We start from the raw sequence: 14,955 nt of genomic DNA on the forward strand, positions 1-14,955 counted from the left end.
CTACAGTATGACTGTGAATAATTACAATCACTGTGTTAAGTCATAACAAATTGAGAAGTTAAACTTGTTTTGTCTGTGTCTTAAAGCTTGAGATTCTGACTTTAGCTCTGCTACATCTCTCACCTCCTTCTCTCCTCTGTAGGTAGTTGTTGGTTTGGAGCTTTTTTTTTCAGTTTTATTTTTCCCCTTGAATATGCTCATCCAGCTTCCCATATCTGCTCTACCTTGGACAGATGCAGGGCCAGAACTGGAACCAGGGGAGCTCCTAGAAGTTCTCACAGGAGCCACCTCTGTGTCCCCACTGCTTTCAAAACACCACTTCAGTAACCCAAGGCAAAGCTTTTCACATGGTATTAGGCTTAGAAATATTTCTTATTTCTGTGTATATACCATCTTTACATATGAAATATAAAGAGACTTGACTGAATTGTATTGAGAAAAGTTTCTTTAGTACTCTAACAGATTCCTCATGTTTCAAAACTATATGGGGTATAAACGAAAATTGTATCTTCTGAAAATCATCGTTTCTAACTTCAGTGCTGAATATTCCCCTGTACTGAGCTTCAGTATGAAAATTTCACTTTAAAATTTCACTGCCACCATCTTGCATACATGTACATAGAAATTAATATTAAAGATAATTTTTAACTATTAAAATTTAAAATTTATACCTGTCAAGAACAAATTAATCTGGGATAATGGTTTTATTTCATCAAGGAATGACTTTACTTGATGGCTAGAATTTACAATATACATTTAAAACTACTATACCAGAACCATGACCCAAACTATCCAATGAGCAGCTTCTATTCTTTCTTCCCTGATACAGTCATCATTTTTCAGCTAATACCTTTATCTCACAGCTTTCTACCTACAAGTTGATTTAGCCTTTCCTTTCATACACATTTAATTTGATATATTCAGTGGCATGAAAAGCTAAAGGACTTAAAACTAGGCTCCACCAGGATAATTAGATCTTTTTCTGTCTCAGGGAACCTTTAGATTGAAGCAAATTTAGAAATTCATATGGCATTTCACTCACTGTCATTTCAATAACTTGAACTTTACTGAATGAGGCTACAGTTCTAGAATTAGACTGGGACTTCCATGCAAGCTGATCTTTACCATTTCTTTCAGATGTCAAATAAACCTGTAGAACTCTGTAAGTTTGGAGACAAATTAGGCATGATAGCAATATTTTTAAATATAACCTTATCTGCAAGTGGTCTTACAAAGCAACAATTCTGTTTTCATACCAACCTTCTCCTTTCCTTCCCTTCTATTCCATTCTCTTCTCTTCCCTTCCCTTTTTATATGAATGATGAGATGTCACTTGGAGCAGGGATATTTGATTTAAACTGAGTTGTTGCATAATAAAGGAGATGCAAGAATGGAAGATAATTTATGGTCTACCATAGCAAAGAGAACAGAAACTCTTGGGTATTTGCTGTCAGACTTTTAAAAATCTATGGGAAGCCTGTAATTCTTTGCAGCAGAATGCTGAGGGTTCTTTCATTCACAGACATGAAAACTTCTTCAGGTTTAAGGATTTAGAGTTCAAAATTCCAATACTGAAGAAAAAAAAATATAGTCCATAACGATCACATAGCCCAAGAGATCATCTTCCTATTTGACATACTAATATTCCCAAATGAGATCCAAAAATCTCAGGAATGGGACTGGTATTCTGCTGTCAATGTCTATACTGCAGGCATCTGTGCAGACTACTTTGCAGGCAACGGAGATAAATAAGTATTTGAATGAAAAAGTCACCTAACCAAGTAAACAGCTCCACCCAAACCCTAGGCAGATAAATTACTCTAAAATTGTTTGGACAAGCAGATACTATAAGCAGAGTCTAAATAACTCAGATGTGAGAGTTAATATTACACCTATCTAAAGTATCCTGGCTTATGCAGATTTACTGACTTCTAATACATCTTTTCTAAAGCACAAGGATTTTTTATTTTTTTCTTTCCAGTCCATTTTTCTGTTCACAACCTATGGCAGTGTTGAATTTTTTTCTTACACATTTCTATATAAAGATTTTTTAATTTAATTATCTTTTCAACTTCAAATTCACCATTTAATAGGAAGAAGTAATACTGTTAATACTGTCGGATTGGACAACTACTAAAGAATAAAGAAAGAGCTGTTTTCAGAACAGGAGTATTTAAAGAATATATTTTCATTTCCTTAAATCATATTGATGTACATTACAGTCCTATTTCTATACACAATGAGTTGTTCTACATAGAAGCACTTGATAATTCTCAACTGAACTGGAACCCAGGTAAAGTATGAAAGAATGAAGCAAATAAACCCTAGTAAACAGATATAAATTATTCTTTACAATTGTAATTCATATGTATTCAACAAGGAAAATTAATACTTATTTATCAAATTTGATTAGATGTCTCATATCTGTAATTAAAGGTGTTTTGATTTTAAATTTGTACTTTTTAATTTTAAGAATCATCTATCAAGGAGGATGTAATCTGGCCTTTAAATATTCTCTAGGGTCTTTGCAGATATATGAAATTTGGGATTGTGTATCAGCTCCCCCATCTACCTATTTCACAGTGCAGGCATGGTGAATTTTGGCATAAAATCATAATAATTATTTGTGGATTAAGATGGCCAGTAGGCCATCAGCATCCCCCACACAGCTTCATAATCATCCCCCTACCAGTGGGATGGGAAAGAACAGGAAGAGTTACAGTGAGAAAATGCATAGGTTGAGACATATGCACTTTATAGAGAAAGTAAAATCTCTGTGCACAAGAAAAACAAAACAAATCGTTCATTCATTAATTCCAATCTTCAGGTAGGTTTTCAGCCTTCTCCAGGAAAGGAGGGCTCCACCATACATAACAGTTACTTGGCAAGATAGACCCCATGACTCTGAACACCCGCCCCAGCTTTTATTGCTAAGCATAACATCACATGGTGTGGGATATCCCTCGATCAGCTGGAGTCAGATATCCCATATGTTGCTCTCCCACCTTCTTGTGTAACCCCAGCCTTCTTGCTGGTGGGTGTTGTGAGAAGCAGAAAAAGCACTGTTCAGCAGTAATTAAAACATTCCTATGTTATCAACACTGTTTTTGTCACAAATCCAAAGCATAACACCATGTGTGATGAAGAAAATTAAGCCTATCCCAGCCAAAAGCCAGCACAGACATCACCTAATGAAGTTGTATTGCCACAGGCTCCCTGCTATCTTACAGGACCTGCAGCAGACCTTTTTGAATAGCCTGCAGAAGGTTGATGGGATACCATTGGCATCTCATATGATTTCTGGTATGTATAATCAGGCAACAAATTTGTTGCAAGTCCTTAATTGCTGCAGTTTATATCACAGCACTCTATCCTGTTCAGGAGTTGATTCTTGAGAACCACAGAATACACACCAGGGAAAAACATTCAGGGAAACCAGGGTAAGTCACATCCTACAACTGGAACACACTGGTAGCATAGGTGGAACAGTGTATTAGAAATAATTGCATGTATTTTACTTTTTCATTGGAAGAGTGTTAAGTCTCAATAGACATTTTTTGAAAGTGGTTTTAGTTATTAGAGCATTTATGTAAACACTGACATTAAAAATGTAATGCAAAATTCACTTAGCCTGATGCAAACCAATTTAAAAAATCCCTCATAATAGCCATTACCTTGGCTTTTCAATTGTGCAGAAAGCTTCTTTTCTGCAGAGATAATTATACAGAATTATTTTGACAAGTACTAATATGACTGAAAGCCAACTCTCAGATTTGCAACACGATTTTTGAAGTATTCTGTCATAAGTCATATCACTGTAGAACTCTGTACAAAATTAGCAGCTTTAATTTGCCATGCTTAGGCTGTCACATCAGTAAGATGGAAAACTGACTGTGTCAACACAATAGCAATTAAATTACTACACTCACTTTGGAACTGAAAGGAGCATAGCTACTTCGACGTAGCATGGAAAATCTAGACTTATGAACTGGAATCCTTAGCCATGGGGGCATGTTTTCACTATTTCTAGAATTTAATCTAACACCCTTAAAAGGTATCAGTACACTGTAGGCTAGATAAAAGACCTTTATGCCATACTTTGTTCCTGAGGCAACAAGCCCAAATAACATTGACCAACACAGCTTGGGCAACTTGAGATACCAGCACAGTGTAGGAGACCAAATGAAGGGACAGGTTCACCCAGCTGGTGGTCCTGACATCCCTATCAACTTGTGGTCCCCAGAAACAAAGAACCATTTGCTGAGAAGTGAGAGTATGGAAATGAGAAAAATGTCTCAAACACTCGCAGAAACTTTTCTCTGAAATGAAACCTTTTGGAGAGGGACAAACTGAAACAAAGGGAAGATTGTTGAGGAGTATTAGGAACCTCTATAACAGCCTTGAAGCATTGCAAGGACTGAGCTGGAGAGGAAAAATGACAGATAACAAAGGAAACATTGTGCCACATGACATGAAGCCAGCAAAGTCTGCAGTAGCTGAGAAAATGCAGGGGAGAATCATGGTAACCAAACCAAATCAGGTCCCAAAAGACTCCCCTCCCCACCACACCTTCAAGGAGCATGAGTGCTAATTTACATAGCAAGTGTGGAAAACCTGACCAATAGTAAAACATGTGGTAATTAAGTGAGAAGGTTCCAGAAGTGCTGGGTCCAATAAATAGGAATGAGCAATGAAGATCAGTGGGCCCTGTTGGCTGGCCCAATGCTGGATGCAGGATTTCTTTAGTTGATACTGGGTAGAGCAGCACCATCAGATAATAAAAACATAGTTCTAGCTGATCTAGCTGTCAAGTGCTTTTAGATATCTTTTATTTTAGACTGTTTATATCTTTTACTGAACATAATTCTGCTGTATTTCCTGTAATTTTTATAGTTTATGTGGTATTAAGAATATTTGGTAGAAAAAAATAAAATTTTTGAACACATGAGTTGGTACTTAATTTGCATAAAGTAAGTACACTTTACATAACTACTTTTTATTATTGTCATATTCCTAAAGCTGACTTGAAGCAACCTTATTACTAACTCTTTTGCAAGCAGTTTTTAAATATGAAAGGCAAAAATACCAATATTAAAAGGCCTTCTGTGAACAAGCTATGTTCCACATATTTTCCATAGTGTGCAAACTGTAATCTATTTCTCATATTCATACATGACTATGCACCAATTTGAGCTTTATATTTTCAATATAAGCAATACTAACTATTCAAGGTTGAAAACTCTTGCTGAAATTAACTGTGAGATTTGTCCTGATCAAAACTTGTAGCAATCCATGAAGACATATGTACACTTTCAGTATTCTCTGGGATAAAAATATTCAAGACAAACTTTCAGTTTCATGCTGAAAAAATTTGTAATGAAATACTGTTTTCTATCTAGACAGCATTGAAGAGTAATTGGCAATCACAGAGTCCCTAAGAAATTGTGCCATTTTACAGTTATCTATAATATTAACACAACTCTGCATAATTGAAAAGTGAATCCTAAATGTAATTTGATTTTAATATTGGAGCTACAGCTGTAAAAAAGCTCAATGGTTCCAGTGAGCAGAGAATATGATGAATTTTTATCTCCTGTTATATTTCCCCCAAGTTGGAACTGCTGTCTTCAAAAGAGCTCAAGTAGACCTTCTGAATTCACATTAATATCTTCTGTGCTCTACTGTCAACATATTGAACATTGCCTATGGTTTCAGTTGAGCTCTGACCTTCCTAATTGTTCATTCAAATCTGATAGTCTATAGCAAAGGTCTACTAAAGAAGACCCACAGGAAATGCTCATCTATTTTTGACTAGAAGAACTTTATGAAAGCTGGCAAAGGAACTACAAACACCACTGGAATGCAGGAAGCTTATATGCCGTTCATAACTGAAATATAAATCTAGTTTATGCAATAACTTTTTATCTGTAATTCTCTTGAAACAAACTCCCTTTTACCTCTTGCTTCCTCTGTAGTCTAGGAGATTGTTAGTCTCTTTAAAAATGTAAAATTTCAGGGCACGGAATGTCTCTGAGTACTTGTAGACAAAAATTAGTTAAGACTTGGTCACTGTCATAGTTTAAGTAATTATGCATGTGCACCTACTGATACAAAGAATCAGTACTTGTCATTAATGGGGTAGCAACAAACCTCAGCCACTTCACTATAAAGTGCTATAAGTAACACTCAAAATAGTTCAGATTCACAATTTTAATTCCATTTCCAGCCTATAATGTAAATGTACTAAAACATTCATATTGCTAACATTACACTGTTTTTGAAAGTAGTTCTCACTTAGCTAACACCATCTGTTTATATCCAAATATTTTCCTTCCATTCAGCCAAGTTGATAGTATCAGTAAAAACAGTCTGCGAAATGTGCTGGTACATATACATATTAACATTTTAATACTGCTTTACTCCATAGCCAAGAACTGAGCTGCTACTTCTGTAATTTAGTAAAGGGAAAAATGAAAAAATCTTGTGAACATCTGGAAGTGGTTTCAAAGCCAATGAAAGTACTTCTGTTTATTTCCACATATAAACACTGAGACCTTGATTTAATTAACATCAAACGAAATGTCTGAGAAAGTAAGGAATAGTTTCTACTTCTTACACATAAAATTCATCTCCTTTGTGATATCTATGCCTATGTTTCTGAGCTCACCTTCCATGAACTGAAAAGGAAAAGCTACTTGGTTTGGTCTTTCTTGTGTCGTTTGTCCCAATGCTGTTTTTCATCATCTGCAATCTTACTCTACATTAAAGAAAAAAAACAAAACCAAACAAAAAAACCCTGAGTTTCATTTCTTAGAACTTTGTGTTCTTCTTGTCAATTTAAAAAACACTGTTCCAAATAATCCCCCTTCAGTGTTCAACTTCTGCCACAGGCACCAATTATCTGTTGCTTTAATTAGTCATGATTCTCATGAAGTAATAGACAAAAAAACAACCAGAAGGATGTCTCTAGTAAAACATGAACTAAATATACTGGCATTTAAATCTTCCATTTTGATTTGGAAAGCATTTTTTGAAAACATGCATAAATATCTCTTTAAAACTCTTTACATCACAAAAATTATTATATCACTGAGGGAAGGACCAGAAGATCTCTCCAGAATTAAATAGATTCCACAATAGTCTTTTCTTACAGCTTTATTGTCATTTCTGGTCTTAGTTGTGTTCAGTCTAGAAGACAAAGAGCGTCAGTAATCAGCAGTTCTTTACACCAGTTGTTCTTTTACAAAGTCTCTTTCCCAGCTGGAATTAAAAGAATTCTTTCACCTGCAGCTCACTCAGGGGAACACGTGCAGAGGTGGCTAATAGGAACAAATTAAAAAATTTATAACCCCTTTTGTCAAACAGGTATGTATTGTGACTAGGCAATTTTCAGATAAATGGTCCAGAATTTACAAGCTAGTTGCTGTTGGAGTGTTCTTAAACACCTTTCTCTTACACGTTCTGATGAGTTGCGGACAATAAGGGAAGCTGAAGTGTAATAATTTTTTCATCATTGCACTGATCATTAGTTCACCAGCTACATTCCATAGAAACAGGGTTCTTTTACACTTTTGCTCCCGTAAGTTGACTTTTCTATCAGTTTTAAGCTCAGTGCTTACTACAAAGCGATAATACATCCACTTAGTTTAATGACCATTGGATTTTCTTGATCTACTATGTAATAAATTACTATTCCTGAACTGAATTTGGTGGCACTGAGGCAAAAATGAACTTCCGGTTTAAAATTGATAGAACATCATTTGAACTTGTCATCAGTACTCAGAAAAAGGATTCTTTTGCTCCAGAGGTACACATGGCTTTTTTAGCATCTGTAAATTACAAAGGTCTTTTTGGTGATATGGTTTTCTCATATACCATGTGAGTGAGTCAGGTTTACTAACTACTCAATTATACGCACCTAATATACACTTGATTTAGATGAATATTCATATGCTACTTGCGCATAAGATCTGAAAAATTGTAATGATTTGTATAAACAGATAAAAATACTTTGCATTCTCTCACTAATTATAATTTTATAAATAGAAAGAAATAATACTTCTGCGTGTCTAAAGATGTCATGAGTCAACGCTGCAAATTTTGGGGGAAAACAAACCAGAGATGCCAAGTGCTTTGGAAATTAATTCTCTACTTAGCTTTCCTAGTTTGAGTCAGGAAAGAACTATTTTTCTTTCCAGTAATTTTAAATTTCAGTGAAATCACTTTTAAGTAACCACTTTCTGAAACAAATGCATGAGCACACACACACATGCACAGAGCATGCAGCCAAGGAGGACACTGAGGAGAGGAGGCAGAGTGGGACATCCCCAGCTGCTCTCCCTTGCATGTGCAGCCGTGGTACACAGAGACACACGGTGAGGAGGAAGAAGGGCAGTGGGTGGTGGGCCCAAGACTATGGAACTGCTATTAGGGCAGCTTGTTACCAAGAGCTGCCTGAGATCTCTGTATCAGATTGCTTTTACTAAATAGTATTCTCAGAAGAAATGTAACTTTTTTTTTTTTTTTTTTTTTTTTTTAAACTGAGATGCTGTTCCCCCGGCAAGATAAAAAATTATTTGTTTTACTCTTTCCTACTTAATTTTTATGTCTTTTTCTCTTTTTCAAAAACAAAAGTATAGTACTGTGTGGAGTGAGGAGAAGAATAACAGCTGGATGTGGATGTGGATAGAATAGGAGACAGATAGAATGATTTGGGTTGGAAAGGACTTAAAGATCATCTTGTTCCGACTCCTCTGAATGGACAGGGATATCCACCACTAGATTGCATTGCATGAACCTCCATCCAACCTGGCCTTGAACACTTCCAGGGAGGGGGCAGCCACAGCTTCCCTGGGTGCAAATTTTCTAAACTATTTGGTAAGCTTGTTTTTTATTAAACTTATTTTTCTTTTTCATTTACTTTTGTTGGACAGGGATGTACCAGACCAAGCATGACATATTCTCCTTTAAGTCTTAGAGCCCTGGATAGTTATCATCCCAACTCAGCTGTGAATTTGAGTAATATTCCCTGAGTCACACCATAGGGTGCAGCAGTTAGTCTTCCATGTTATATATCAAGTTTTAAACTTGATATTTAATAAATCAATTATCAATAAATAAAATTGATAAATATAAAGTTTTTCAGTGAGTGTCTGCTTCTAGGACTAATAATGCTCCCATAGAAACCAAGGTCACACCTTGGTTCTGCTAGACTTCTTGTGCACTGGAAACAAAAAGGAGAAAAAAAGTTCAAAACTGTGACCCACTTGAGAGGTGGAGTGGACCAGGTGGGCGACCACAACTGACCAAAGTATTGCATCCCATACGCATCATACTAAGTATAAATTTGAAGAATCATGAGGGTCAAGATCTTTTCTTCAATGGACAACATTCTGGGAGGACTCCATCTGTTCTACTTTTGATCCCAATCCGTGTCTTCCTCATCCATGCATTTCTGCATCCAGTTCCCATTTGCCACTGACTCAGTTTGCAGCCTCAGTGGTGATATGAGCATTTCTGGGCTGGGGGGTATATTTGTTTTTGTTTTGTTCCTTGTTCTTTTCATGATTCTTATTTCATTAAATTTGTTTAATTTAGTTTCCAGCCTATAAGTCTCTCTCCTTTACTCTCTTCCCTTTCCCTTTCTAGGAAAGTATAGGGGTTAATAGAGAGCATCTGTCATTCATTTAATTGCTGGCTTAGCATTAAACCTTGACAGATTTATTGATTCCCAATGTGGGGCTCGACCTCTTTAGCTCTAATTGCCTGACCAGTTGAATTTTGACATACAGGAAAAAAAATACAAACATATAAACACAAATTTATATATATATATGTCACTAGATATACATACATAAAAACACATCCCTGCTGAACATTTAGTGCAAACATCAAAATTAATACTGACTTTTTGTGCTGTTCATTTTCTAGTTTTCATGCATATGAATAAACAGATGGATATATTTCTGCTGGCAGTTTAATCTGCTGATAGCAGCTATGAAAAAATATTTGGCAGCTTCCTAGTTTCTGGCTGATAACCAGATGACTCTTTTTTCAAATGCATACAATGAACTTCAAGAGGCAAAGCTATCAAATGAAAAAGTAAGTTGCAAAGTCACACATCACAGAAATTTGGGCTGACCTTAAAAATGCATTGGCATTTTTTTGACTGACCCACCAAATCTGAAGCAGGAATTTATCAAAGTATTTGGAGTTGAGGATTTCTATGGTTTGGTGCAAAAAAACATTTTCTTCCTAAGAAGGTTTTTTTTGGAGTGCCACTCTGAATTTCTATATGACTAGTCAAAGTTATATTAAAATACATTTCCATGTTACCAGAACTTAAAGGCGTAATATAGCCAAAAATGTATCTTGACATCAGTCATTTATAAAAAGAAATATTGAGGCAGAACAGTTTGTCCCTACCATAGTTAAAACCCAAACCAAGCAAAGAAACAGCTTTCTTCTAAGGCTTTCTTTTAATAAGTAGTGCTGCATCACAAATAGGAGTTGACATTTTGTGTGAAGACTATTATTAAGAATCTATTCATGGCTACAAATCTTTTCACTCAGTTTATGTTTATGAAAGATTTAAAATACATTAAAAGAAAATGTATGTAACAAGAATTTGTGGAAATATCTTTGAAAAGTTTAGCTACTTCACATCTTACTAGGGAGAAAGGATGCTCACTTTGTAAAAATCTCTGTTCCCAGGAATATACAGATGACACAGATATTTCAATTAGTATGTAACTTTACATTTAAATGGCTTGGACAATCTTGTTTTTTAAAAAATATTTTTCTATTAGTTCTTAGTAAGCAATAAGATTTATGAGAAAGGTTTTCATTTTAGCATTCAGCAATAGCATTCTAAAATAAGCAGCCATTAATTATACCTGATCAGTAGTGAAATCAGTCTCTCCAGATGTTACACAAACCTTTGAAATACAGAGATAATGGAGGGCTTTCTTCAGGATGACTGGATCAAGGGTGTTCTTGGAAATACACAGAGGAGTTTTTTTGTTTGCATTTCATATGAATGTTAATTTGACAGAACTTTGTAGACAAATTCTTCAGTACTGTATTTCATGGTCTTTGTTTTATTTTTCAGCAAATAGTAATGATTTCCAACCAAGGAAAAAAAATTAAAGAAAAAAAGAGTAGCCATCTGCTGTATTTACATAAAATATTGTTAACAGAATAACCTTTCCCTCCAAAATGTCATAACTGGGGAGCTTCAATGAATTCCTCAAAGGTTAAGGAACATATGAAATATCCATACTACATCCAATTGGGGAATGGAAATTTTTGCAGACTGTCAATTTTACTGGGCAGAACAAAAGACACCTTTGACCAGTGGAGCTGTAAAGCCAAATAAACACAAGAGTTATGGCACATCCATGTCAGCTTCAGTAGTAATTCAGTACACTATGAAGCTACAAACTAATCTGTAGAACTTGAAGGAAGAACTAGAATCACATTTTTTTTTTTTTTAGGTGAAGGCATAGTATACCTCCCACAGTATTAAAATTTTTCACAAAGCTTAAATTAATATATTTCTAATGAGGTCATGAATTGTGTATTGTTTTTGGACAGTCAGAAAAAGTCACTATTACAAGTGAACTTTTATACTAGTTAGTATATTTGACGATAGTTTCTTACAATGAACAATAGAGTTGTCAACAGATATTAATCTAACATGCTGAGAAGAAGAAGAATATGACCTACTAGGCAAAGAGGAAAACGCACACAAGGATTCCTGAGATTCCTAGAGAAGTCAAACTATTCAGAGCCAGTATCCTTCTAACTGTAAAGAAAAAAAAAAACCAAAACAAATTGAGCTTATCTTGTGTGACTCATAAGGCTTATTGAGAAAGTCATGTATAGACTGGAGGTAGAGTTACAGCTATAGGTGCTCCCCCACCTATGTCCTTGTTTTCTTAGACCCACGAAAATAACACATTTACATGCCCTTGAGCTGTTAATCCAGGGTCTTCAGTCTTTTGGAACAGTATAATGAGGAGAAAATTGGTGTGTTCTTTTACTTGAAGTATAAATGGCAATTAAACTCTTCTTAGTTTAATAATCTTGGTAGCCAAAATGTACAGGGCTGCAAAAAGGAAAAAAAAATCTTTACCTAAAAAGTCATCATGTTGTGCTATGAAACATGAGCATTTACCAGCTTTTATGTAATTTGTACCACTGTAATGTTAGACACACTTCAAGTCTATCCATCCTGCTGTACTCAATGATTCTTGGAGAATTAGTCACTCTCAGGCCAAATTATATTCTACAGGAGGGAAAATTTCTTCTTCCTCTACCCCCACAATAGCTGTCAATTTTTTGAAACATCCTTTATTGTTTTATGCTGCATCAGAATATAAAGGATATAAAAAAACTCCCAGACTGCTTTCTAACCCAAGATCATTTATTTTCTCTTCAGAAGTACAGGAAATGTAGATCTATTCCCAAGCAAAAAAAGTCTTTCAATCAAAAGTGTTATTAAAAAGTCAAGAATTTTACAAAAGTGTTTTCAATGATGAAAACATATGCAGATATGTCACACAAAGTTTCCTAGTCATTGAACACAAACCAAATTCTCTTCCCACTCAAGCCACTGACCATAGGAATAAGGTTATAACTGAGTAATCCATAAATAAGCATTCCTTAAAAACAAACAAAAAACAAAAAACAAAAAGCCCCAGCCAATCAGAGAAACAAAAAAGCCCACCTAAATGTGACATTTTTCATCTTTTTAAAGATCTGTGGACTATTAGACAGGCATAGATTTTCTTTACAGAAGTGCATTCTACCCATTCAGTTTTTAGTCTGTTCCATGTATAATTTAATTTCTTTTTTGTTGAAAGGTTAATTAGGACAGATTTAGGCAAGGTCATACCTTTTAATACCGGAAAGTAGAAAAAGTTACAGAGCTTGGAGTCTTAACTGATCTGCAATCTTAAGGTAAAAATATCTGCATTAACATCAGCTGGTGATCTAGAGCCCTATTTAGTATTTGCCCAAATCAATACCACTTCTTTCTTCCTTCCGATTCTTTACACAAATAAAATGAAATTCTGAGTCTTAAAAGAGTACAATTCCAGGAATTGTGGAAAGCTGAAAAGGAAAGCTGGAAATATGGTATTATTATGGTAGGAGTGCAAGGATTAAGTAATCTAAGTCAAGATTTACTTTATATTAACCTGATGTTTCTAAATTACTGAAGCTCTACCTGAAAGCACCTGACAGCCCAAAAGAGATATAAATATGAAAGAACCAGTCATTTTCCCCTTTCCATCCTAAAGCAGTGCCTGGAGAGAAAAAATTACAGTGGCTATGTTTGTTGTTATCCACTCACAGTATATAGGACAGAATGACACAATTTGCTTCTTTATAGAAAGAAAACCAGAGCATTTACATTTACAGAGGTAAAAGCTTAACTGCTTCAACAAGCACAAATGCAATGTGAGATGAAGATCATGGGCTTGAATCCCAGGCAAAATAAAATGACAAATTTAAAGAACAGACTACTCAGAATCCTTTTTACATACGAGGACATTCTCTGGAGAGCTGCAAGTCAGACCACTTCACCGAAAGAACACAGGATCATCCTCAGGATGTTAGAATGGGCCCTTTAAAGGAGCCTGTGCAAAGGGGTCTAGAACAACTCTCTGTGGGACAAATTCATGCAGCTTCTTCACAATGAACATCTCTATGTGGGTCAGCAGATGCTGCCAGTCCTCCCTGGATCATGGCTAGATCTGCAAAGTCCTGTGCAGCCTCCACCTGACACCTGACAGTGAGCTGTCTCTCATGGGAGGCAGAGGGAGAACCAGCAGCAAACTCATTCCTACTCTGCCTGCACCACACATGGCATTAGGGGGAGGAGGAAGAACCACATAGGTGGAGGGCAAGTTTTTGGGATTTTTTCCTCTCTTTTCTGGAGGGATGTTGTTGATCTATTAAACTGAGGGCATGGAATTCCATCACCCCATCATTAACAATTTATACACCATTAATTAAGAATTAATTAATGAAGATATAAAGGCAATGAGGAGATAAAGGCAGCTACATCAACTACCAAGCTACAACTGCATTGTTAATTAATTATTAATTAATTAATCCTGGTTGCCCAGGACTGAGGAGAACGGGACACTGGATTGTGAGAGGGTGTACCTGTAAGTCCTTCAATTTAAAGAGAAAGAAAAACAAACTGAGGTTGAAAAAATGGGAGGCTGTCCCACCAGACAGTGTTCATGTGATGATCTTCCCCTCGTGCTCAGAGCTGCCCCCAGAACTGCTCCCCAAGATGCTTCCTCTCTTCCTCCCCCAGCATTTGCCCCCAGTCCCTGTAATTCCTCCTCCTCCTCCTCCTCCCTCTAATGCCACCTACACTGCAGGCAGGGAGGGAGTGAGTTCAAAATATTCCAGCTATAACAAGCATCAGAAGATCATCTAGGCTACTCTGCAGCACAGACACTCTGAACTTAAGTAAAGATTGCCTAATTGCCTTCAGGGAAGGAAAAACAAAACTCCCAAGGATCTCAGGACTTTTTTTTCTACCCCCGTGTTCAGTTTCAACATTCTAAGCAACCATTTAAAAATAACTGCTGAGGCTAAGACCTGTAAAAAAAAAGCATGCAATATATTCATCTCTTATCTTGTATCAGTAGAAATTCAGCAAAAAATCACCAGAGGATCTGAACTGAAGTGCTGCCTAACCCCAAATCCTATAACCAATCTGTAACACATCAAGAACTTTGACCTACCCTTGACTTCACATCTTTTTGTTCAGCAAGTAACATTATCCAATTTATTTCAAAGCCTGCAATTCATCTTTTGCAAATAAAATACCAGAAGCAATACTAGAGTAGTAGATGAGGGCAATTTTTGACCTTAAATTGTTTTAATATCAGCTTTCTTAAGAAATAATTTTCCCTAAGCAATTGGAATTTT

Source organism: Calypte anna, chromosome 2, assembly GCF_003957555.1.
Source record: "Calypte anna isolate BGI_N300 chromosome 2, bCalAnn1_v1.p, whole genome shotgun sequence".
Classification (NCBI taxonomy): Eukaryota; Metazoa; Chordata; class Aves; order Apodiformes; family Trochilidae; genus Calypte; species Calypte anna.